Source organism: Rhinichthys klamathensis, unplaced genomic scaffold, assembly GCF_029890125.1.
Source record: "Rhinichthys klamathensis goyatoka isolate OS25496 unplaced genomic scaffold, OSU_Roscu_1.1 h1tg000111l_1, whole genome shotgun sequence".
NCBI classification, from domain to species: domain Eukaryota; kingdom Metazoa; phylum Chordata; class Actinopteri; order Cypriniformes; family Leuciscidae; genus Rhinichthys; species Rhinichthys klamathensis.
In genome coordinates this window covers 5,432,028-5,457,682 of record NW_026606649.1, presented here as the reverse complement: position 1 = coordinate 5,457,682, position 25,655 = coordinate 5,432,028, and the positions used below count along the sequence as shown (strand labels likewise).

Here is a 25,655-nt window from a genome sequence, read left to right as displayed (position 1 = left end):
AGCACTGTGGTGGAGGAGTGATGATTTGGGCTTGTTTTGCAGCCACAGGACCTGGGCATCTTGCAGTCATCGAGTCGACCATGAACTCCTCTGTATACCAAAGTATTCTAGAGTCAAATGTGAAGCCATTTGTCCGACAGCTAAAGCTTGGCTGAAATTGGGCCATGCAACAGGACAATGATCCTATGCACACCAGCAATTCTAAACTAGAATGGCTGAAAAAGAAAAGAGTCAAGGTTTTGCAATGACCAAGTCGATGGTATCCACCATTAAGGGAGTTGTGCATAAACAGATGCCCACAAACCTCAATGAACTGAAGCAACGGATGTAAAGGAGAAGTGGGCAAAAATTCCTCCAGAACGATGTGAGAGAATGATCAAGTCATATAGAAAATGATTACTTAAAGTTATGCTGCTAAAGGTGGTTCTACAAGCTATTTAATCATAAGGTGTACTTATGGTGCTTTTCCACTGAATGGTATGGTACGGCACGGTTCGGTACGGCACGCTTTGGCGCTTTTCCACTGCATGGTACGGTACGGTACGGCTCGCTTTAAATCAGTGGTCTCAAACTCGCGGCCCGAGGGCCATTTGAGGCCCGCGGGGTGATATTTTGTGGCCCCCTACTTGACATTAAAGTTTAATGTTAGTGCGGCCCGTCGTTGCGTGTGCCACGTTTTTATTTTTTTATTTTTTTATCCCTTATGGGCTACCATAGATAGTCTCGTGACAGCTTACGGTGGGTTTGTTGTCAATAGTTGTCATAGACAACCGCGAAGTACAAACATACTGCGCCTGGAAAAAATGAGCGCGTCACTTCAATTATGAGCGGGCTTGCCGCGCGCCTACATTTGAAATAACGAACTTGAGCGCGCAAAATATGTGAGCGCGATATGTGAACGGCCCCTTGGCGAGCTACCACCAATCAGGCCTCGAGCTACTGGTAGCTCACGAGCGACGTGTTGGAGATCCTTGCTCTAAAACAATGTGAGAATAGTCATTTTGAGCTTGTAATATGTGTCCAACAGGTTGATAAGAAGGTTTGCTTTGATTTGTGCAAAGTCAGTAATTTGCCTGAGACACTATACATGTGTAGAAAGAATTCAATAAGACGGGCAGACATGACTGCAAATATTTGTATTTCAAAAGCAATAATTGTTTTTCTAAGTATAATAAAAGGAAATGTGCCTTCCAAAAAAACATTCAATATCATATTGAAAATAAAAAGGACATGAGGAAATATAAGTACCACAAATATGTGTTATAAGGAAAAGATAAAGAAAGTTTGTAATATGAACTTCAACTGTCAGAAGGACAGCTCATGAAGAACCAATCATGTACAGAAAGGAATGTTCAAATTCAGAGGAACAGATCAGAAGAAACGTTAATAATAAAGATTGAGAAGATTGGATCAGTTGTGCTCCTTTTTTGGAATACTTGAATACTATTTTTTTGTGGAATACTTGATGCGGCCCAGCCTGATCCAGACTCTCCCTCCAGCGGCCCCCAGTTAAGTTGAGTTTGAGACCCCTGCTTTAAATGGTACCACCTCTGTTGAGTGAAAACACTGCAGATCACTGATTGGTCAGACAGAATCGTCACTACCAGCGTCATTGTATTTGCGAGACATCAAACCCGCTAGATTTAAATAGCCAGTAACAGCCACCGCTGTAGCATCTGTTTTAAAACTACTAAAAAAGAAAGAAAAAAACGTCCAAAAAAGAAATGGCTGAATCGTGGTCAGTGGACGAAGAGCAGACGTTCCTCTCGTTGGTTGCCGAGGAGCGGATAAACTATAACGATCAGTCTATAATCCCACCCACTTTGAAGCGGTACTAACTGCAGTGGAAAAGCAAACCGAGCTAAAGCGACCCAAGCCGTGCCGTGCTGAGCCGAGACGTGCCACGCAGTGGAAAGGCGAAGCGAGCCGAACCGTGCCGCGCCGACCCGAACCGTACCATGCAGTGGAAAAGCGCCACAAGTTTGTCACACATGGCACATGTCAACCATTTGAAGCCTTGGCTGGAGCCTCCAGACAGCTCTATGTTTAATATGGTGAACAAACTGGAATGTTTCTGGAAATTTGTTTGGAGTGTTTGTGTGTAAGTTTGCTGTAAATATGAATTTTTTCCTGGTTGCTGAAATTATACCATGCTAAATTTAAAAATAGAAAATATCTTAATATCCTGATATCTTAAAGAAAAAATGTTTCATTAAAAGAATGAAAATCTTGTGAAGAAGAAACCTATATTTGGCATACAGTCATGTGTAAAAGAAAGGGGACCCTTTTGAATAGAGATTAGGAAATTAAGATATTTTCTATTTTTTTTTCTATTATCTAACCAGGAAAAATAAATATTTACAGTAAATGCAAACACACACACAAACAAAGAGTCCAAACTAATTTCCAGAAACATTCCAGTTTGTTCACCATATTAAACATAGAGCTGTCTGGAGGCTCCAGCCAAGGCTTCAAATGGTTGCACTCATTCCAGGCATTATTCTCAAAAATCCAGCTGCGATTTTAAAATGCTAAACCTTCACTAAATTCTGTCTCCTAAACCTCAATCATTCGTTCCAACCTCGCTTCTGTCGGGACTTCCAATGGTTCCTCTGAAAACACATGTACTGTACACAATGGATATCTTTGTCCAGGCATTTTTCCTGTTAGCTTGGGGATAAAAAGATGGCAGAAAAAACAGACACCCAGCTTCCTGCAGACATTATTTGTCATGCAAATGTTTAACGAGACATTTCAGTCACCTCAGAACATTTTCACCACAGTTGTGCAATGTTTGATTCTCACATTATTTGTTATTTTTTCCAGAAATTGTTCACCTTTCCTTCAGCACAGACAAATATTGCACACACCACACACCAGCAGTTCCAAGCAATGCCCACAAAAGGGATCCAGACTTTGAAAGTAATTTTGTGGATGTAGAAGAGTGGCCTACCTTTGGTACAGTGTTGCACTCTATCAGTCTGCTCAAACTGCCCAATAGGTTAACTTATGCCTGTAGAAAGAGAGAGGGAATGTAAGCTTGTGTATACAAAAAATATGATTGTTTTTTTTCTCTCACAAAAACTGGGACTTTGATGTGACCCGGTTTTAATTAATATGTTAATATCATAATTGACAGTCCCAATTGTAAGGTAAACTGTGTACCAAAAGCTTTTAACCCAGATATTGTGTGTACACATAAAAAGAAACTAGAATCTATATTTAAATAGGACTAAAAAACCTCAAACCCAGAGCGGGGGATAAGGACAAAGAGGGTTACTTTAATTAAAACCACACTGGCATTTTGAACAAACAAATCTTTTCCCAGACAACAATGACTCATAACCTATACAATCCTTTTCAAATTGAATTACAAAAAGTGTGATGACTTAGTTGTGCTCATTCATCTTGATCAGGAAAGTCACGACACACAACCTCTTATTTGCCCTCAAAACCTTGACATACACACTCCCAAACACCTCAGCTGATGAGAGACAAAAGTGAAGAGTGCGTCCCGACTCCCGAACAAAGAAGACCACAGCTGCACACTGAGGCACAACTGTGCCGACCGTCTGTCCACATGGCAGCATGAGACGCTGCGTGAGTGCCGCATGACAAAGCAGTGGCTCACCGACCTGCAAACCATGTGGTGTCCTTGCAAAATACTCCCTCATTAGATCTTTCTTGAGACACTTGGGGAGTGACTCATGTGTGTAAGACATACTGAACAACACAGTCTCTCCACATTCCACCAACAGTGCTGAAAAAACAGCTCCCTGATTAAATATTGTCTTTAAAAAGTTGTTAAAAATGAAGGAAGGTGTAGGAGTATTTGAATAGTGAGTCATTATATAAATCCTCTTATGACATGTGATATTGGTTACCATGGTAACAAAGTCAGTAAGAAGCCTTCTCAGTGTCTACACTGGTAAAACGCATGGGAAAAATACAATTTCTCTCTAAATAAACCAAAAGCAACTTGCTCATAGTGATGCGAAGGGATCATAAGGTGTGCTGACACACTGTCACAAAATTTATTTGACTAAGTTCACCTGTATTTTGAAATTCAAAATAGGATAGTTTTCGGCTACAAAGTATGATACACCAAAAGGTTGTTTTTTTTTTTTTTTTTTTACAGAAACGCTGAAACTTTTAGCTGAAAACTAAAACCAAAAACTTAACTAGTGTGTTGTGTTCTCAGGTGATAAATGAAACCAGTCATAGTTATTCACAATGAGTAACTTCTCTACATCTGAAAACATTTTACATATTGGTACATTCTCAAACATTATTTTTGTTCATGGTGAAGTGTGTCAACACTGCTGACAAATTTACCTGTTGTAGCTTATCCACGTTGTATGAACAAAACAGACAGTCAAAACTGGGACAAAATATATCTTAAAATTCAGCATTAAATGAAAATTCACCCTATATATTTTCAAAATGCATGTTCTAGATCTTATTTGTGAACAATTCATCTACTCATATAGGCTTCATTTAAAAAAATGTTTTGACCTCGTAATGTTTAATCAAAATGTTATATCTGGATCTTCAGGTGAAAACAACTTCTGTCTGGTAACATATGCAGGACTTCTCCAATCATTTTTAAAACCTGCCCCTGCAAGCTCGTGTTCATCTGCCCCCACTTTTGAGAGAAATGCCCCAATCAAACAAAATCCAATCAACAACCAATGAATAAAGCAAGTTCTAATCCAACATTTTTTCTTTTTCAATAATCTGTTACACTCAGGTGCAACAACTAATCCATCTGTGTGCCATGCTCGGAAACCATCAGCCAGTCATGTTGCTTTAGGCCCTGTCCCAAGTGCCAAACTTCATATGCACTTTCGGTCTTGTGGACTACAATGGCTGCCGTGTGCGCCTGTCCGTTAAGTCCATGAGACATAGGTTGTCCCATTTGTCATTTTAGGTCTCAAAAGGGTGATATGCGCCCTCGCGTGCGCCACAGCAGAAAGTGGCATTATTTCACGAAAGTGCGGACTCGTAGGAAGACCGCGAGTGCTCAGGGTGCCATGTGGGACAGGGCCCAAGTCTTGTTAAACTTCACACACTTAAGTGATCTAGCGGTGGTGGGCGCATGCACATCAATCAGACGGAGCGCATTAGAATAGGAGTGCAATAATTCTGACTAAATATAAAAATATTTTTGTTAGAAATTAATTGTAGGTTTGAAAAACAAGGAATCATATTTATGAGAGAGCAGTAACAGTAAATGCACTATTGTTGGAATAGCCCATTAATGTAATATAATTAGCCTATGTTCAGATGAGTGAAGGTGTGTTCTTTATACCTCATACAAGTTAACATTTTGTAATTTTGTTTATTATCTTTTTTAATTTAGTCATTTTAATTTCTGCTTTAAAATAGTAAGCAATCAGTATTTTTAGGTTTAGCATGTAATGTTTGTATTTTAACCCTTTTTTTGCTCATAATGTACTACACACATTCACTATATTTGTTTTTATAGGCTTTATATTACACATTGTTTGTAGGACAGCATTGGGCAGAGTATGAAATACAATTTTTTTTAAATAATGGAATCAATTAAAATAGATTTTTAATTAAACATTTTCAATATATAAATTTTTTGTTTTTTCATCCAATTAATCGATTAAAGCTGCAGTAGGGAGTTTTGAGAAAACGTTGACTTAGCCTGAAAATTTGAATATGCTTTACATTGACTAAGGCCTGCCCATACTTTGACTACAAACTTGGTCCTCAAATTATTACATATTTTGCAATACATGTAATGTAACTTTATAACGTTGCACCCTTTCAATAAGTTATAAATAGCTAGTAAGATAATTGAATGGTAACTAACGTAACAGTATGTAAGTAATTATTCTAGCGATATGTAGGCCTAATGCTAGATAAGGTTTGCTAGTACATTTGTAATGGGGTTCAGTTGTTATGGGAAGGAGGCGGGAACCGGCGAACGTTCAACTAGTTTAATAATAAATAAACAAATACAAAATGAAAGTATAAGCCAGCAGCCCCTCATGGACGACTGCTGGCACACAAAACAGAACATAAAATCACAACGTAAAATCAGGCCTGTTCCTCTCTCGATCTTCACTGTCGTCGCTCCTCCTTTATGCTTCCGCTCCTCTGTGAAAGATGCGAGACCGGTGCGTCTCACAGGTGTCGTTCATTATCACTCACGGCACCGGCCTCGCGCCGCTCTCACATCCCTCGGCCTCGTCCTGCTCGCCACAACATTATTTCAGCAACATGAATAGCCAGTGAATTAGCAGGTTTTAATTGTTGCTTTGCACAGTGCGTGACATTTTATCTACATGTTACGCGGCTAGAGTTAATGGGCTCTGTCTAATTCTTTCTTTTTCGCTTGTTTATCGTCATCGGTCTTTTTCCTTTTACCCGTCTTTGTTTTATGAGCAGGTGCCACTCGAGAAATTGGCAGTTTAGGTTGTTTCTCCGCCATTAGCACAGCTGCGGCACACCGGCAATCTTGAGTTTGAACTCGACGAGCAAGAGAGGGGTGTGATCAGCGCGTACACGAGCGTGATTGACACTGCTAAGACATTCCTCCTGGCTCTGATTGGTTGTTTCTGACCGGGAGCGGTGTATTTTTGCAAATGGCAATAGGACTACTGGGAGGAGTCAGAGGAGCTTGATTTTTTCACAGATTATCTGTCTCATATTCTACTGTCAGGACATAATGACAGTTTTAACAAATATGTAAAAAATAATTTACAAAAGTTACCTACAGCCAGAGCCGGATTAACGCAAAGGCAAACTAGGCACGTGCCTAGGGCCCGACTGGCTGGATGGGGCCCAGACAGAGGGATACATTTTTTTTTATTTTATTTTTTACAAATTTCCTATCTACAATTTATTTCAATATTTATTAATTAACTAAAAATAGTGACGATGTTTATCTTAACCATAGACTGTTACATTACGTCACATTAACGCCAGCCCATCAGGTGCTGCGAAGCAAAAGCCTAAATAGGCACGCAAAGAAGCACAGCTCGTAATGCAGGTGTGTGCGTTGTCGTCATCTATTTTGGAGTGATTGCAATGTATTCTAAATATAAACTTGTACTGTAGATCAGCGTCATTTCTGGAAAAAACATTCACCGCTTTATTACGAGTTTAAAAGAGCGCGAGCGTCATTAACGTGCCCAGACGCGACGCTTTGAATTTGCGCGTACAATGAATAACATCGCGTCGGGAGCTGACTAAAAACGCTACAAAAGTAAAAGACAAGACGTTTGAATTCAAAGTTAAAAAGCCAACACACTACAACATTTTTAAATGTTTCAAATAAAGGATCTCGGGTCTATCTTCTAAATTCTGCTGATGATTAGATTATAGCCTACCCTGTCATCAGCCTTCTTACGCCAATAATATCAGTTTAGATTTTTTTTTCTAATCAGTAGCGATCGTGTCTTTCTCTTCCACTTCATTTGTGTATAGCATATTTAAGCTAGCAATGCATAATATCATATTAGGCCTACTTATATTAATAATATGACAATATCTGCATTCTGCAGTCGAATATTTATTAAATGGGAGGGGAAAATCCTGCCCATACCAGCTATGAAAAAAATGATAAAAGCATATATCACTGAAGTGGTATTCTGGAACTGTGAATAAATTGAATAAAACAGCAAAATAACAATAACAATAACATCTTCATTAAACAAAAAAGAGATTACCTTAGATGAAGTTTGATTAATATGTAGCCTACTGGTAAAAAGTCTGGACCAATTACTATTTTTAATGTTTTTGAAAGAAGTTTTTTTATTATGCTCTACAAGCCTGCATTTATTTGATCAAAAATACAAAAAAGAAAAAGAAAAACAGGAATATTCAGCAAGGATGTGTTAAATATATAAAAAGGGATAGTGAAGACTTTTTTAAACAACTTTTTAATAATAATAAATAAAAAAAATCCTGAAAAAAAGTATCACAGGTTACAAAATAAATATTAAGCACCATTTCTAACATTTGATAATAAATCAGAATATTATAACGTTTTCTGAAGGATCACATGACACTAAATTCAGCTTTGCATCACATAAATATATTTTAAAGTAGTAAAATAGGAGAACTGTTATTTTTAATTTTAATAATATTTCACTATTATTTATCTGTATTTTTGATCAAATAAATCCAGGCTTGATTAGCATAAGAGACTTCTTTCAAAAACATTAAAAATATTAATGTGTCCAAACTTATGTACTGTGTAAGTAAAAACATTTAAAATTAAATGTTGTATAAATTAAAAGGTTAGGAATCATATTTGTTTCAAGAGTTTTTTATTGGGGGTGGGGGGCCTCCAACATGAATATTGCCTAGGGCCTCCAAATGTCTAGAACCGGCCCTGCCTACAGCAGCTTTAATAAAAATATGGACAGATTAATCGGTTATCAAAACAGTTAAGTTGCAGCCCAAGTAGGGCTGGGCGATAAAACGATAACGATATGTATCGCGATAGACACGTGATCGATATCAATAAAAAATGTGTTCGATAAAACGTTCGATAATTTTTTTTTTTCTTCGTCGGAAGAAACCACAGGTTGCGAAGCAAGTTTGCATTAACAAAGGCACTCGCTCTCTGGTAACCTAGCAACGTAGGGAGTGACAAGCTCAGGCAATCATGTGTCAGTTTGTTTGCGCCATCAAAAAAAAAAGAAAAAAAGTTTGGTTGCGCCATCGTTGTCTCGTGCTGCTGGGTTCCTCATCAGTAACCGGCGATTGATAAGCAGAAAATGAGTGCCCTTCATCTGCATGCCATGCAGGCTAGAATTGCGAAACATTATTGGATAATTCGCTCTATTCGCGTTTGATGTGAACACAGCATAATGAACAGGCTGCGATGTCAAGATTGCAATGCTGGTGTGTGTGTGTGTGTGTGTGTGTGTGTCCGACTCCACGCGCGCGAGAGAGAGAGGCGCGAGAGAGAGAGACACGCGGGCGCGATCGAACAGTGGAGACATAAAAACATACTCCGTCATTTTGTTAATACAGGACATCATTCAGTCTGCAAAGTGTTTACAATATTTGTGTAGGCCTATACTCGCAATAAAACACAACATTGTCCTTTTGTCACACTGTATTTATTGTCAAACTGTAGCCTACAACTGTACACACCGTTTTAAAAGCAAAACATATTTATCCAACCCCTTTGTAAAACAGTCTGTGTGTTCCATCTTTTGGACATTCATCATATCGCATTGGTTTTCATTTCTTGCCCTCAAAACAGAGCACTAATCTGTTATTTTTAAGTTACACATTGATTAAAAAAGAAAATTAAATTTGTTGGTAGTATTATTTTATATGGAAATCAATTATTTATAATTCTGATGAGAATAAAGTTAGGGTTAATTAAAATTAAGGAAAACAAATATATTGATCTGAAATATTGCAAATTAATTTTAAATTCATTCAGGTACAATTACCAAACATATCTCATATCTATCTTTTAAGTTTAATTAATAAACCAATTATATAAAACTATTATCAGTGCACTATAAATAAACTGGTTCTATGCCTTTATTAATAAAACTTATTTAAAAAATACAAGGCTTAAGACATTTATAAAAATGCCTTCTATATTTCTGTTTTGCTTTTCACTCCATTGTACCGAAATCGTACCGAACCGTGATGTCTAAAAAAACCACCCACGTCCCGCCGCGCCACTGTCACCTTTTTTACTCTGAGGAGTTTGCAGGTCTGATTGTGAATTTAGACTTATGTTTACATTTTAATTATTTGAGTTTTCCAATGGTTGTGTTGACATTTCTGTCTTGGGATTGTAATCAGAGGAAGGTTAAGTTTAAAATAAAAATGTTTAAATGTAATATATTTTTTTCTCCTGGTCCTTATTTTAAATGGGTCATAAAAAAAATCAATAATTATCGATATCGACCGATATGAAACACTGATATCGTGATACAGTTTTCAGCCATATCGCCCAGCCCTAAGCCCAAGTCACAATTACAGAAGAAAAGATATGTCGCTATTTCCGTTTCATTGCGACTACAGGTCACATCCACACAAAGCCAGCCAGAGCTTTCCCTATTCTTTAATCTTTTTTTCCCCTCATTCTAATTTTTTTTTCGTAAACACGGCATCGCCTCAAGAAATATATGCATAAACACGAAACCACTGAAACCGATGTGGTATACATGCCAGACCAGTATGTGGCGCTGTAATTCTGCCACAGAGATACACTAAATAAGGAGAAGAAGACTTGGAGCATGCGCATAACTTTGCGCGCTCTATACGAACCGAACACGACAGCAAGGTGAAGACGAAGATTGCTCACCGTAGGAGCAGAAGATTTTGCTTAGCTTTAGTAAAGCTAAGTAGCTTCTGCAGCACGAACACAAGCATATAGTCCGCCATTGTTGTTGCTGTTACGTGTGACGTAGCGGTGTGTGACTTATAGTGATGTATGTCTCGAGACCGGTCTCGAGACCACTTTTACGTGGTCTCGGTCTTGTCACGGCCTTGACGGTCTTTGGTCTCGGTCTTGTCTTGGTCTCGGACCTCTCGGTCTTGTCTAGGTCTCGCTGTCTCAGACCGACATAGTGGTCAGGGGATTGAGCAGGGCCGGATTAAGAGTTCAATCCGATTGAGCAATACAATAACGTTACTACAACATCCACGACGATATCCGCAACGTATTGAAGCGCGCGTCCGAGTGAAGACAGTGCGGTGCGCGCGAGCCACGCGAGAAAACACTGTATCCGCGCCACTGATCGCAGCGGCAACGAGCACTTTGATCACTTGATTTAAAAAACACATATCATGTACAGTTTTTGATATATTAATATTTAGTAAAACACATATCAGTGACATGATGGGTTTTACCTTCATTCAGGAGATTTTGGGTAACTGCACAACTGACAGATGACTTTGAGCGCACCGCCAACGGTGTGTGTGTGTGTATAACCATAGCGACAAAAACGACCAACTTTCGGATCCTGCACTTAAGCCTATAATTTCGTTTTTAAAAATATAATTATGTATTTAAAAGTTGCAGAATGGATTCATTTGGAGACTTCGAAATCAGCAGAGATAGGCAGGCAAATGCAAAACAACATTTGACAAGTTATTGCTTAGCTTCAACACTAATGTTTTTTTCCCCTCCGGTCTCGACTTGGTCTCGGTCTTAGTCTCGACTTGGTCTTGGTCTCAACTTGGTCTGTCTTGGTCTTGGTCTTGGTCTTGTCTTGGTCTCGATACCATCTGGTCTTGGTAGTGTCTTGGTCTCGGTTTAGGCGGTCTCGACTACAAGTCTAGTGACTAATGGTGACACGTGGTGTGATGACATCATCGTTTCACAAAATGTACGGATTGGCCGCACAAAAACGCAAGGGTGCCTGTTTCAGATTTATCCACTCTGGGACCCGGTTTAAAAAAAATAGCAGTTTCAGTGTCCCAAAACGCCGGATCCGTCTGGACGAAACGCCAATCCGATACAAAATTTGTACGTATAGCTAAACGCGTCGACGTGTGGACAGGGCCTTAAACACAACCAAGTGGTAAAAAAAAAAAAAAAAAAAAAAAAAAAAAAAATGAAATCATCACCCAGGTGTCAGACGGTCTGGGTTCCTGCTTGATAGGAAAATTACTTAACAAAAGGAGTTGTTTTGAAAGGCGGATTCTTTTGCAGCACCGTGCATCTGTTTTTCAGTTTATCTTAGCTTAACATGCAAAACATGTATGTGCTATTGGAAGTTCAAGAAAAGGTTTAAAAACAGGACAAATTGCAATCTTTTTTACACAAAATAGGTTGGTAAGTACTAGAGACCATCAGTATACTGAAGAAAGACAAAAGAACCACGAGAAAATCCGGATGAGTTTCACATGACTGTCATGCACTGTGTCATAACACACTGATATTGTGTGACAGAAAGAGAGTTAGATGACAACCAGGTGTGTCTATCAGCATTTAATGCAAAGGGAACAAGACATAACCCAGTGGAAGACTACACAGAGACTTCCAGCACGAACAGGAAATGAGGAGTGAGGAGGCACAGAACAGAAGCCAAAACAGTGGAGGTGATGTCAGAGGAAAACCCCATATTGAGACTTTACCATGAACAGACTATTGTTACTGAGTGGACAGATCGAACACAGTGTCCACACATGAGGATAGAACTGCACGACATTAAGATGAAGCTTGAAACGGAGACTGCATGTCCCAAGCTGACTGGTACAGTTAAATTATAAGCCCGAACAAACTAAAAATTGCTTTTCTTTCTTCCCTCTCTAGGCAAGTAGACCCAGATGCACAGATTCTCACAAGTTCTCAATTAAAGATGATTAAAAGAATGTGTGTTAGCTAAAGTTAACGCAATAACAAGTTAAGTTCCTCTGTCCTTACTTGTCTCACTAGTCCCAAAAAAAAAAAAAAAAAAAAAACCTTCTCTTGAACTGCATCAAAGCACATGGTGCAAAGCAAACAGTGATTTAAAGTAAAAACTGCAATTCAATTACACTTTATGGACTTTGTCAAAGATATTTTTTACCACTTCCAATGGTAATTTTGAATGACTCTTGGGACTTGGGAGTCTCAGAGAGTTATTCGTTCATTGTTTTTGTGACCAAGTATGTGTAATATCCTTTCGTTCATCAAATCGGTTTCCTGTACAGAGCCTATTCTTCTGTTATATGATAAAAGGACGAACGACTCAGACAAAACAACAGTTGAGAGAATTAATCATAATGGGTTTCTCATCAGAATATGGTAAGTTTGCATAAACAGATATGTTGGGGGAATTTGCATGCTGAAAATGTAAGGGGTAACATTTAAAGCTGCAGTCCGCATTTTTTTCTCTTTGTCGCCATCTCTGTTCGAAATCTGCAATTGCAGTCATTCGCGGAATTATCAACTTTACGTGAGTTGTAGTTCGACACCGCACAGCGCGGATTAACACATTGAGGAGAGTGTGCAGCTGTCAATCACCGCGCCGGTGTCGATACTGGCATTCAGAATCACAGATTATTCTTTTTGGAAGTATGACCAACATAATAATTTTCACCGGAAAATGTCCTCTGAACAAGTAAGTAACATCCACTTTTGTTCTGGTTCTGACATTGCAGTAAATCGCGCTGATTAAATCTAAAAATCGCTTATCATCACGCAAAACCGTGCAAATTATACTTTGCTCTCAAATTGTTAATCTTAACAACGTCAGCGTTGCGTGACTAACGTTACATGTAATGTCCTATATGTATCCTTGGTTTCGCATGGGTCCGGTAGCAGTCTCTTTTTTTTTCTGTAGCCACTCCGAAGTCCGAACGAAGTCTTTTGCATTTTACAATGGGTGAGTCTCTAGTTGTCACTGGTGATTGTCGTTTGAACCTTTCTGGATCCGCCATCAAATTGATAAGTTTAATTATATCAAGTGCTGTGAGAAAAGGCTATAAATCTCCACCTCCAACATCCTCACTCGCAATATAGCCTACTAGCCGAGACTCCTTCTTTATGTGTACAGATGTGACGTAATGACGCAAAGACATGCTCGAATCTCCCGCGGATATCCACCAGTACCACTGGAATTAAAAACATTATTACAAGCTTACCGCTTTGAATCGAGCTAAGGCAACTAGATAGTTTTGAACACTGGCTGGTTATGTATTTTCTCAAATATGTATTTTGGATCATTTTTAACCCAAAAAAAGCTACGGACTGCACCTTTTGCTTTGTTGAAAATTATCCGTTTTTCACATCACTAGTACTAATTGTGATTTTACTCTTAGTCTTTGGTGATAATAATAACAGAGGACGTGAACAGCTGAGTAGAACGTCACGGGTTGTCATCTCATAATTATGGCAATTAAGACATGGCGCGAATGCAGCAAAACAGCAAGTAACTTGACATTCTGAAGTAGAAAGACTGAAATTGTATTTTCTTATTAAACATACTCCACTAATCTTTGCTTTATTTACAACTTTGAAAACACATTTGTTTACAGTGTAATAGCAAATAAAGTAAATGGGTTAATGATGTTAAGTATATTTGAATATTTTACCATATAAAATATTTTACCATACCAAAAACGAAGTTGAAAAACTGAAGTGAAGTGAAAAACCGACCTGAACGCTGACAGTTTGTCAGATCCCGTCAGCAGACCTGAAAATGGAGAGAAACGGGTACTAATACCACATAATGGCTTTTTGAGAGCTAAATGTTAAGAGTGAACATCTCTCTCTTTCTGATGTTCTCCAGGGATGTCCTAATGCTAAGTTATTGATTTACTAGCCTCAACTATAACACACACACACACACACACGACATGAATCAGCAGAAAGGTTTGAAACGGAGAAAACTATTTTCTAAAAGATTTATCGATAAGAGCACAGCACATATATTTCATGAGTATAAATTAGACCATTTCTACTATGACAGCTTTCAGGATTAGGCCTAATGCACAAAAAAATACTTTAATAACAATACTTTAAATATTTAACAACAGAAGACCTCAGCTGGTCATGTTAAACATTGTAAACCATCTGGTTTGTTTGGACAATCAATACAAATAATCAAAGTCAACATGAAAGAGCAAAAAATATATTAGTATTGACTTTATGGCACTGATGTTGACAGAAATATCTCAGATAGAATAGGTAAGTGGATCTACAAAATCTCCTGACCGTCCTTTAATAGGACACCACCACTGATCTGATATAATAGCGATATTTATAACAACACTGGAAACCAAAGGAGGAGTATCTGTTAAAGCTGTGGAGCAGGCCCACTCTCTTAAAGCATCAACGTTATATAAATATGTGGCCTCTTTTAGGTTTGCACTGTGATCTGGATTTAATTAATTCTCTATAAATTCTTAATATCATGTCATAAAGACACACTGTTAACTGTTAAGGATTCTCTACAGCCACAAACAGATCCTCTATGCTGTAAAAAGTACACACTGTGTCGAAATTTCAACAGATGGAATATTAGTGATGGGGGGTTTGACGAAACCCAATTCCAGCTCCTCCAAAGCTACAAATTCTTCCATACAATGACCACTCGGCCTACAGTTTTATGAACCTGTCAGAAAAGACAGCTTGCCATAATTTTGCTTAAGTCTTTCCAGATTTTGATACTCGCTGCTATCAGTCCACTACTCTTTGGACTTCTCTGCGCAGAACTGTGAGGAAAACCAGCCGGAAATGTGTGTGAGCCAAAGCTACAATGCAGAGTAAGAGTAAACCAAGGATGGGTGCATCTAATAACTGCCTAGTAGTCATTGACGTCTTAGAAAAGTTGACTTATTTGTTTTATTTAAAAAAATTATTTTTAATATTTACATTTTTTACAAGTGGTACTTTATTTGCTCTCTTTGATTCTATTAAGTTTTTGTCCACAAGAACATGTCTTTTGTTCACAAGAAAGAAACATGTTTGGACCCAAAATCAGCCTGATTATACAGGGCTTCCATAAAGGGATAGTTCACCCAAAAAAAAAAAAAAAATCGTGCCATCATCATTCTGCCGTCATACTCAACCATTTCATTAATTTTTTAAACACAAAGATATTTTTTTATAAAACCTGACAGATTTCTGCCCCTCCACAAAAGCCCATTCCACCAATTTGCAGCTACAAGAAGTAATCCACAATAACCAAGAGGTTTAATCCGAGTCTTCTGAAGAGACACAATCGCTCGCTGAAGCCCCCCTAAAAAGGGCCAAGTGACGTCCCTGGCCAGCACAAAGAACTGCAGAGTGCCAAACAGTGAGGCTGACCTGGAAACAGGCCTGAGAGTTTCCTGTCGGGCACGTGGGAGTGTAATTGGGAGCAGCCACACAATAAAATGGCCATAATGGCCAAAAGATTAACAGGAGGGTGACTAGTGGTTTGGAACCTACCAAGAATGTGTGTGTGTGTTTTTAATTGAAACACACCATTAATTGAATCCATGAAAGGGGCATAAACCTACTTGTGTACAAAATAAACCTGTGACACTGACAACAAACCCAATCATTGACTCATGTCTGAGTAGGACTGAGTCGTCGTGAACTTGACTATACTGTTCCAGTGCAGATCCTGCTGAATAAATGCAGGTAACTGCAACAATCAATATAACTGTTTACCAAAATGTAATAATTACATATTTCAAATGAGAGATTTTCCACCTCAAATTAATCTTGTTTTATGTACTAAAAACCCCACTAACAGTTTGTTTTGACAACCTTTAAGGGAGTTCAAGCCTTTATTAACAAGGCCAGACCCACCCAAAAATTCACAATCTGTCATTCATCCTCTAATCTGAACCTCTCTTGATAGAGCATGTTTTCTTAATGCTACGTCTAGTCCTACCCCAAGAAAATCAATTGTGAATCAATGGAAACCACAAATGACAACATGTACGTAGGTTTGAACTAGGTGTAATTGGCTTAGGTCTAGACTAGAAGTAGTCTTTATCTGTGAAACCAATTTTATCGGAGGAAAACCAAGAATCCAATAAGATTAGATGACTGGGGACATTTCTACCTCCATTACAGGGACACACAAGCCTAGCCAGAAAAGTCAGCAAACAACAAAGGGACCTTCAACCATCAGTGCCCACGTGTTCTGCGAGCTCAAATATTCTGAATGACCCTGGATTGTTTATGTACATGATGGCTGTAAGACTAAGATCACACTTCACCCCCTTCTCAAGCTCCACTATGTTACATAGTTCCCACAGTGAGGGATGAGCTTGATAACAGTTTTAAGAGCTGTAATGCATAAAAAAAAAAAGATGAGATATAGCTTGAAAAGTGGTTTAAAAGTTTAAAATTCTAAATTCCTTCAGTTGGACATTCAGGTCTCTCACAGCCACAGTCCAGTATCACTAAGACTAAGGAACTGTCCTAGAAACTTAAGCGTTTGCAGAATAAGCTTACATTTATAGATAGCTTACAAATAAAAATGAGTTCTTACTAATTAAAATGAGAGTAGTTACTAGACTGCTGCTACCGTGGGGCAGAGAGAGAGTTACAGTGTACGAAATTATTTCTTATAAAACAAGTCATGTGCCAGTGCACTGAAAACAGCATAAAAATGTCACATCAGTAGTATCAGTAAAGCGTCAGACAGTACAACAAGATATTTCTTATATAATATTGAAAAAAAAGGATATCTTCACTCTAAAGTTTTTGTTTCCAAGCAAAATATAAATAAACTGCTTTCAAATGGCAACTGTATTTACCAGAGGATATGATTTAAACATATTTGAATGTGCAGTCAGTGGACAAATAAGCAAAATTTTTGCAGTGACCGGATATGCTCTGCCTCCGACCCATCTCATTCCTTTCATTCATTCGCTCTCAGAGCAGGGTCATGGCCTTACAGCTGATTTTAAGACAGTTTAAGCCTTTTAAATAAATGACATCATGCCAGATGAGCCAATGAGATGCTGTGTTTGATGCATTCTTCTTTCCCCTTGCCTTGCTCTATTAATTGAATTAAGTCTTCTTTTAATTCAGTATATTTCTTCTAGTCTTCCCTCTCTTTCTCTAATGTAAGCATACTGAATGAGAAAATTCTGTTCTGAGGGAAGGAAAGAACACTCAGTGATATCTTTTCCAGCTGGATGAAGTAGAGCTGTCGTCATGGTGAGATCACTAATGTCATGAGAGGTCAAACATCATTGGGACACAGATGGAAGGGAAGAAGGAAAGTTCAGAATCTGGGAAATGAGCCACTTCATTTGTTCTTGCCAGACTAGCAAGTTTACTAATGAATTTCAAAATGGGTTGGACAAACATCTCATGAGCAATTAGACAGTGTTTTCAGATTTCATTTTCATGGTTCAGTACTGTTTTCATGGTTCAGTACTGTTTTTACATTTTTGTAATAATGTTCAACACTATTTTATGTGTTATGTTCGTTTTCATTCAGTATCCATTTTAAAACCTAACGGTTGATTAATCAGTTATCGGCCAGTGTGGTCCAACCTAGATATCTTTATTGGTAAAATCCACTATCAGTCGACTTCTAGATATTATGATAACTCAGTTTCACCCGACAATGTTTACTGTGCCTAGAGGGAGAAAATGACATACTGTGATCAAATATAATCAACTTGTTTACAAGCTCCACGGAGCCACCCAATGCATTTAGTTATAACTGTGAGTTTTAGTTTGCGTGCTCTGAATTTATCATGGATTCACTGCATTTACGGCCAGCAAAGCAACATGTTGCAACATGTTCTAATAGTATTTTTATTTTTCGAATAGTTCTTACAGAGTGAATATATTTTGAATACTCGACTTTTCGTGCACACCCCTAATTCTCACCTCCAGGCTTTTGTTATTACAAACCGAGTAGTGCCTTAGTTGAAATTTCCCAATTTTCTCTGAGCAGCTCACTAAAACTCTACCACATCATATGAGAAATGAGATGTTCCCCAGTTCTTTTGGAAAATCACTGGAATAAGATGTGTTCAGACCAGAGGAGTCAGTATCTTTGTCAATACTTGGGCTAGAATGACAGGAAGTGTGTGGCTACACCTCAATAATGTTTGAATCATCACAAAGATTCAAACTCTGGGGGTTTTGCAATGTCAAGCTACAGTCTTCACCTGTCTGTCTGACCAAATATACATGACGATTGCATACTTAAAGGATTAAATACACATTTGTTGTTTCACCTCTGTAAGACGAAACAATAACACCAGGTCTGAGTTTAAAAATCCATGTTATGCACTTGTCAAGTCAATTTTATTCGTATGCACATTAGGGGTGCACGATTCAGAAAATGTCACGATTCGATACCGATTTTTTGTCTCAAGATTCGATTCAAAATCGATTTTCGATTCAAAAACGATTCTCGATTCAAAAAACGATTCGCAGTATATTAATGTAGTTTACTTTTTCCTATGTGATTGATTGCAGTAGACACAATTTAAAAGAACAAAAACACAACAAATTAAATGTAGTTTGATATTACTTTATATGTTTTCATACAAAAATAAAAACTTTTGCAACTAAAAAGTGCAAAGTGCCAAGCTTTGGCCAGCTTTCAAATACATTTAATTCAAGTTTAAAATAAAACTTAAATAAAAAGCTTTTACATTTAGCTTTAAAGTGCTGTAGTCAGATCAAACAATTATGCTAAATGTGGTTTAAGGACTACTTCAGCTACCAGGCTGACTGTTGAAATGTGAACTCGACTGGCCACATTGAACTTCCTAAAAATATATACTAATGTCATAGAACCCTTGCGAAATTATTTTAAATAGATTTTAAAAAGCCACCGCTACTGGTAACATCTATGGTTAGATTAATTTGTTTAGATCCAGTGAAGTCGTTCATAGGCGTAATTTGCGGGTATCTCCAGTTAACTAGCAGAGCATTCATTTAGTTCGCTATTAAATAAGAGATCTGTTGTTTTTGAAATCAAGCTGCGCGCTCGTTTTCCGCTGCTATCAGTGTCATGGATACAGTGTTCTCTGTGGGCTGTGGCTCGCGCAGTCTTCACTCGGACACGCGCTTCATATCGCCGTTGTGGAGACTTGATGAACATGATGGGTTTTGATGAGAGAGAGAAAAAACTAAACGAGTGCGGTTTAGAACCCGTAACCTCTGACACGCTTGGCAAAAGATCTACAGAACTCAAACATAAGATCTGCGTATCGATGCATTTATTTACGGGTTGAGCAGAGAGGCTGCAGTTTGACCAGCGGGCGGCAAGAACTTGCAATGTAACTATTTATCAGACCGGCCCTCGCGGCCTCGAAACACTACCGGACCACCGGTAAAAGTCCTGACTCACCCGATTGCCACTCCGCCCGTGCACGCCATTAAAAAAAATATATGAATCGATTTTTGGAATTCTATGAATCGATTCTGAATCGGTAAAGATTGAATCGCGATTCAAATGTGAATCGATTTTTTTGCACACCCCTAATGCACATGCTTTCCACAACACGTTGTTTCAAAGCAGCTTTATTTAAAAAGCATGTTAATGTTTATAATACTTAAACTTAGTATCGCATTGTACCTCTTCACACATGCTTTAACCTCGATCATTTGTTTAAACTATTTGTTTAAACTATTTGTTTAGGACTGATCCCATGGTATCTATGTAATGATGATACACCGAATCTATTAATGAGGATGAATCTAATGTGTAGCTTATTCTGCTCTGCACATAAAAGTAATACATAAAGCCTGACTGAATCGAATTTCTTCACAATTACACTGTAAAATCAGATTGAATTCTTCTCCTGAATCAAATATTTTATAAGTGGATAGTAAATGAGAGTTTAAAATTAAGTCAGGCACACACAACACAACGCAAAGGTTCTTTTAAAACAGACATAGGCACGCGAGGTGAATTGACATTATTGTTTTAAATATGCAAAAGAAAATTATGTGTTTTTATTTATTGAAATCTGTTTTTCTGTCTCCTTTAGTTTCTTAATCAGTTCTGTTTGGGAGTTAAAGTTGGGCAAATTACTTATGGGAAATCAGAGGCAACTGAGTGTGAAGAGTGTGGTTCTGGTAATCCTGAAAGCCAAAGGCCAAGCGCACCTGATGACTGGTGCCAAGCATTTATACCAGCAGGGCATTCGCTGGCCTCCAGGTGCTCCATTGCGGTTCCTTGCTTAGGACCTATCTGGTTTCACTTTCCCTGGTGACTGTTTCACGGAGGGTTACAGTTCTCTTTGAAGGTTTGCCCCCTTTTCTGAGGGGGAGCTTTGGTAAAATAACACCAACTAACATCTGAGTCTTTTGTGTGGCCCCAGCTCTTGAAAACAAATTGCACATCTGAAATCTTACTCAGAGTATCCATTTTCTACATTTTACACTTCTTAAGAGATCAAAATCATTCAAAACATGCAGAAGCCAATAGCAGAAAATTAATATATTTTTTTAAATAAACATAGTTGCCAGAAGCTGGAAATGATGTACTGTATAAAAGTGTCCCATACATAGCTGGATTATCTCCCTCAAATTTGACATGAAATGTAAAAGCATGTTTAGTAACAGATCAGACACACATATGACTTAGATCTTCGCCTTGCTGAGATGCATTAGCAACAGCTGGGTTTTTTTCACAAACTGCTTTGTCCACACTCATGCCCAGAGGACCATGCATTCCCTTCTCTACATGGCAGTGAACAAGGAACTGAGGAAAATGGGAAAACATAGACTAAGTAGTGTACTCATTTTCTTGAGGTCATCAATTCAAAGACTACATCCCACAAGTACCCTATGAAGGACGTTGATTGTTTGCACAAAAGTGGCACTAGAACTTATTGAGAAATAAAGAAAGAAGCGTTTTATGATTCAACATCTCACTACATTAACTTTTATTTGAAGCAGAAACACTTGAAAAGCATGGACACCCCTCAATGAATTTGGTCAAACTGCATTCTTTACATCCTTTAGTCCTACATGCAAAGTATAAGTGTATGTGTAATGTGTCAATTGCGACACAACTGATTAGACATGTTCTATGAGGTCATAATAAGTAACTTAACTTAAAACTATAAAAAAATGAGATGTGTCTGTGAACAATAACATCTCAAAGAATGTCCCCAAAATTAAAGGTCTTCATGTCATTTCCCCCTTTTCATGAAACAGGTGAGGAAGGGACAATCCATGTTTAACATATTCTGAATGACAGGAGTAGATTATTCTAAACATCAATTATCTTAACTCTCACTTTTAACAGCAACATGGACAACATAGTCCCAGTGAGTTAAATGGCTATTCATGGATATGGATGAAGAATTACATTAAGAACGATGTTGAAAAACAGTTGGAAAACGTGTGACAAAAACATGTATGACCTAAGAGTGACTGTAGCAGGACAATGAACACAGACTGGACGGCCTAGAGCACACGCGACACGCAAAATAAAAGACGGTTAAACATGCCGGAAATCTTTTCATAGACTGCACTTTTCCCCACTAACATCAATAAACTGCTTTCATTCATTTATGAACCCTTTAATTATCGAATGGAGATGTGTGGTTTAATATCCAGAACTACACGATAGCCTTCGGGCTCGACTGGGCGGAGACCAGCAAGCTGACAACACTGTTTCTAATGATATTCATTTTAAAGCGCAGAGCATACCGGTAATTACAGTGCGTGGAAAAAAACAACTCCCTTCACCAACGTGGGGTGAAGGGGGCATGAAATTTATGGGCGTATGTTTTGAACACACCCAGGATAATGCCGACATACAGTACAGCATTTTATGAGAACACGTGACGGGACTTTTTATTCTCCGGTGTTGTTGGTGAATGAATGTAACGTGATAAAATGACCAAAATGAAAGATCATCCGTTGGTCACAGTATAGGCTACTCGGTCACACACCCAGACCTACAAGAGGCTTCATTTGACTCAACTGGAGATGAAGCCAAAAGCGTACAATCACACAAGCTTTACAGTTCTGCAAACCAACTACAACCCGTCCAGAGAAATTCATTGATTGATGATGGGGCGCTTTTGTGCACGTGGGAACTGTCCCTTTGTCAAATGACAAAGATGAATTCGACCCCTTTCTTTAACACGCTCCATGCCTTTTTGTCCAGGCAATTTTCTCATAAGGACATTCAATAACAGCAGACAGTATAACTGAGCCATTTTCTTTGGAGTGGGATATTGGCGATCCCCAGTGCTTTCCTAATATAAACCTAGTTTAACAGAACGCAGCACAAGTTAAAGCCTATAAGAGTCTCAGACATAAGATGAGATAATAGTGGTCACTTACCCAGAAGCGAAGAGCTCTGCAATTCTTCTATGAAATCAGCCAACAATTAACGTTATTTGTAGGAGTAGCCTACTAAAGATAAATATCCCACGTCCCTGGTGGTGAATAGCGCAGTATATAGGCCTTTACCAAAAGGGCAAATTATTAATTCGCCCGATTCAATCCTTCCAGTCTCCTATTGACACATTTCGGTTTCCTCTCCCATTCTCTCCCGGAGAACGGAGTTTGCTGCGCGTTGCTCGCGTCCCGTTTCCTGTCCTGCCCAGATTCAGCGCTCGACCAATCAGCCGATCAAAAGGAGGTGCGTGGATCGCCTCTCTCTTCACAACAGCACACCAGCAGACCGCTACTGGTGCAAGAGAACAAGAGGCGTGAGCCTTGTGGGTGGAGCTTGACGTCCAACTCCCCCTCGCTAGACGTAATGGGTGGAACTAGACGGTCCAACCACACCCTATCCCATTCCCTACCATAACACTATCGCTAAACAAAACAAAACTCCACCCATTGAGTCCACAGAGGTGGAACTGGACTAGATCAGGCTCCACCCATTAGGTCCAGAGGGGCGGAGCTGGATCTGGACGTCACTGGCTCTGCATTGAGCACCACTTGCAACGGACAGCACATGTGTGCATGTATCATGGCACTGACTGGATTACAGACGGCTAAAATAATAAAATACATCTGTTTTATTAGATAGTCACCCAGGATTAGTTTTCTGGAGACCCGTTTTGCATAATTTAGACGCAGTCTTGATTTCTACGACTTTTCGAAATTGTTAAATTTAAGTTAATTTCAATTCTAGATTAAATATTCAATTTTATTCTTAGTCAATGACTTTTTTAATCAATCATTCAACAAACTTAGCATTTCGTTTGTTAGTTGGGCAACGTTAGTAAATGAACTAACAGAAAGTAACGTTCTCCCCCCAGCGGACAAAACCAAAACTGCTTGAGATCAACAGTAAGGTTTTGCCACTTTAAGTATTAAAGCAAACGCCAAGCTATTAATAAAGTGATAATAATTAATAAGTATATATTAATAAGTAAAAAATAATAATAAATAATACTCAAACTATAATAAATTAACTATATTATTAATAATACATTAACTAATTATTTATAATACATTATATAAATGAGGTAATATGTTTATGTAATTATATTGATAATTAAAATATTATATATTTTTATTTGAATCATTTTTTATATAAATACAACCCCATTTACAAAAAAAAGTGGGGGCATTTTGTAAAATACAATACAATCAAGAATCTGTGATTTGTTAATTCTCTTGAACCTTTATTTATCTGACAAAGGTACAAAGAAATGATTTCCAATGTTTTCAGTAACTAACTTAATTGTATTTTGTATAAACAAATGTTGATTTTGATGGCTGCAACACTCCCTAAAAAGTTGGGACAGAGGCAAAATAAAAGTACAGAATATCCAAGTTAAACAGTTTTGTACACAATAAGTACAGTACACAATAAGCAGGTGAACTGAGGGTATCATTATTGAGTATTAGCCATTAACGCATTCAATTCAAATTTATTTGTATACCGCTTTTCACAATACATATTGTTTCAACGCAGCTTTACAGAAAGTGCATTTCAGAAATGTACATAGAAAAAATACAGTTAGTTAATCATGTATTAATTTAGGGCATAACATATCGCCGGCGTTGAGTCGTCTCTTCACAGGAAGACCCGGGATGTCATTATATTTTTTCTGCACAACAATAATCGAATCTTTGAAGACTGAATAAGTGCAATTCACCTTAATTCCACACGGTAGCAATGTCTGACAAACAATGATGAACAATCAAATATTAGTGTCACTGTCACTTGGTGGTGGATCTGGTAAAGAAGCTGTCAGCAATTAAAATATTGATTTTGAAGATGTTGAAAAAGATATAGTTTTGAGAATATGCTTGAGATCATGAATATGAGCCAGATGCTGAATGTAGGCTTACTAGGATATGAGCTCTGCCTAGGGCAGTGATGATGGTATAAAACATCTGCTCAAACTGTCCAGAAAATAAGCTTTATTTTATTCTTCTGTAATTGTTACTCTAATATCAGGTGAGTTTTATACTACAGTGACAGGTGGTATCCATCCGTGTTAGATATAGATGATGCATTTAAGGGTTAAAGGAGCCTCCACCAAAGGCTCAGTCTTTGCCAGCAAAGATGGGTCATGGCTCAGCACTTTGTGCCAAATTTCATGAGAGAATTGTCAAACAATTCCAAAATCACATTTCTCAATGCAAGATTGCCAAGAATTTCGGTCTTTCACCATCTACCATATATACAATTCTGAAAAGATTCAGGGAATCCAGAGAATCCTGTTACGCAAGGAGAAAGCTATTCATCAATTCTATCTATGCAGAGATGCCGGCGAGTTCTCTGGGCCAGAGCTCATATCAGATGGTCCAAAAGACAGTGGAAATATGTGCTGTGGTCAGATGAGTCCATGTTTCAGCTTTATTTGGAAAAAAACAAACATCGAGTTCTCAGTCCCGAACACAAAAAGAAACATCCAGACTTTCATCAGCGACTGTTGCAAAAGCAAACATCTATCATGGTATGGGGGTGCATCAATGCATCAGTGACTTGCATGTGTGTGAAGGTACCATTGACATGGAGGCATATATTGGGAATGGGATTGAGACATATTGCCATCTAGATGACATATTTCATGGGAAGCAAGACAATGTCAGGCCTTATTCTGCACATGCTACAACAGTGGATGTGCCTGACTGCCTGTCTGCAGGCCAGATCTGTAAAATGTATGGGCCATCATGAAAAGGAGAATCAGACAACGATGACCATGGAAAGTTTAGCCGCTGTCTTATATCAGGCAGGATTGGGCAAAACTTTCTCCTCAAAACTCAAAAAAGTGTAAAAACTATTAAAAAAGTGCAATTAAAA

At 38.2% G+C, this 25,655-nt stretch overlaps 1 protein-coding gene across 1 annotated transcript in view; it reads right to left on the bottom strand.

Moving 5' to 3' along the window:
* The window catches only part of raph1b (Ras association (RalGDS/AF-6) and pleckstrin homology domains 1b), an 80,015-nt gene extending 57,265 nt beyond the window's left edge, over positions 1–22,750 (bottom strand). The window contains exons 1-2 of the mRNA XM_056254248.1: positions 22,727–22,750; positions 2,954–3,013 (exon numbers count right to left, since the gene is read on the bottom strand). The gene's annotated coding sequence lies outside the window, so the exon portion shown is untranslated. The remainder of the gene's footprint in view (positions 1–2,953; positions 3,014–22,726) is intronic.
* Between the last annotated feature and the right edge of the window lie 2,905 nt (positions 22,751–25,655).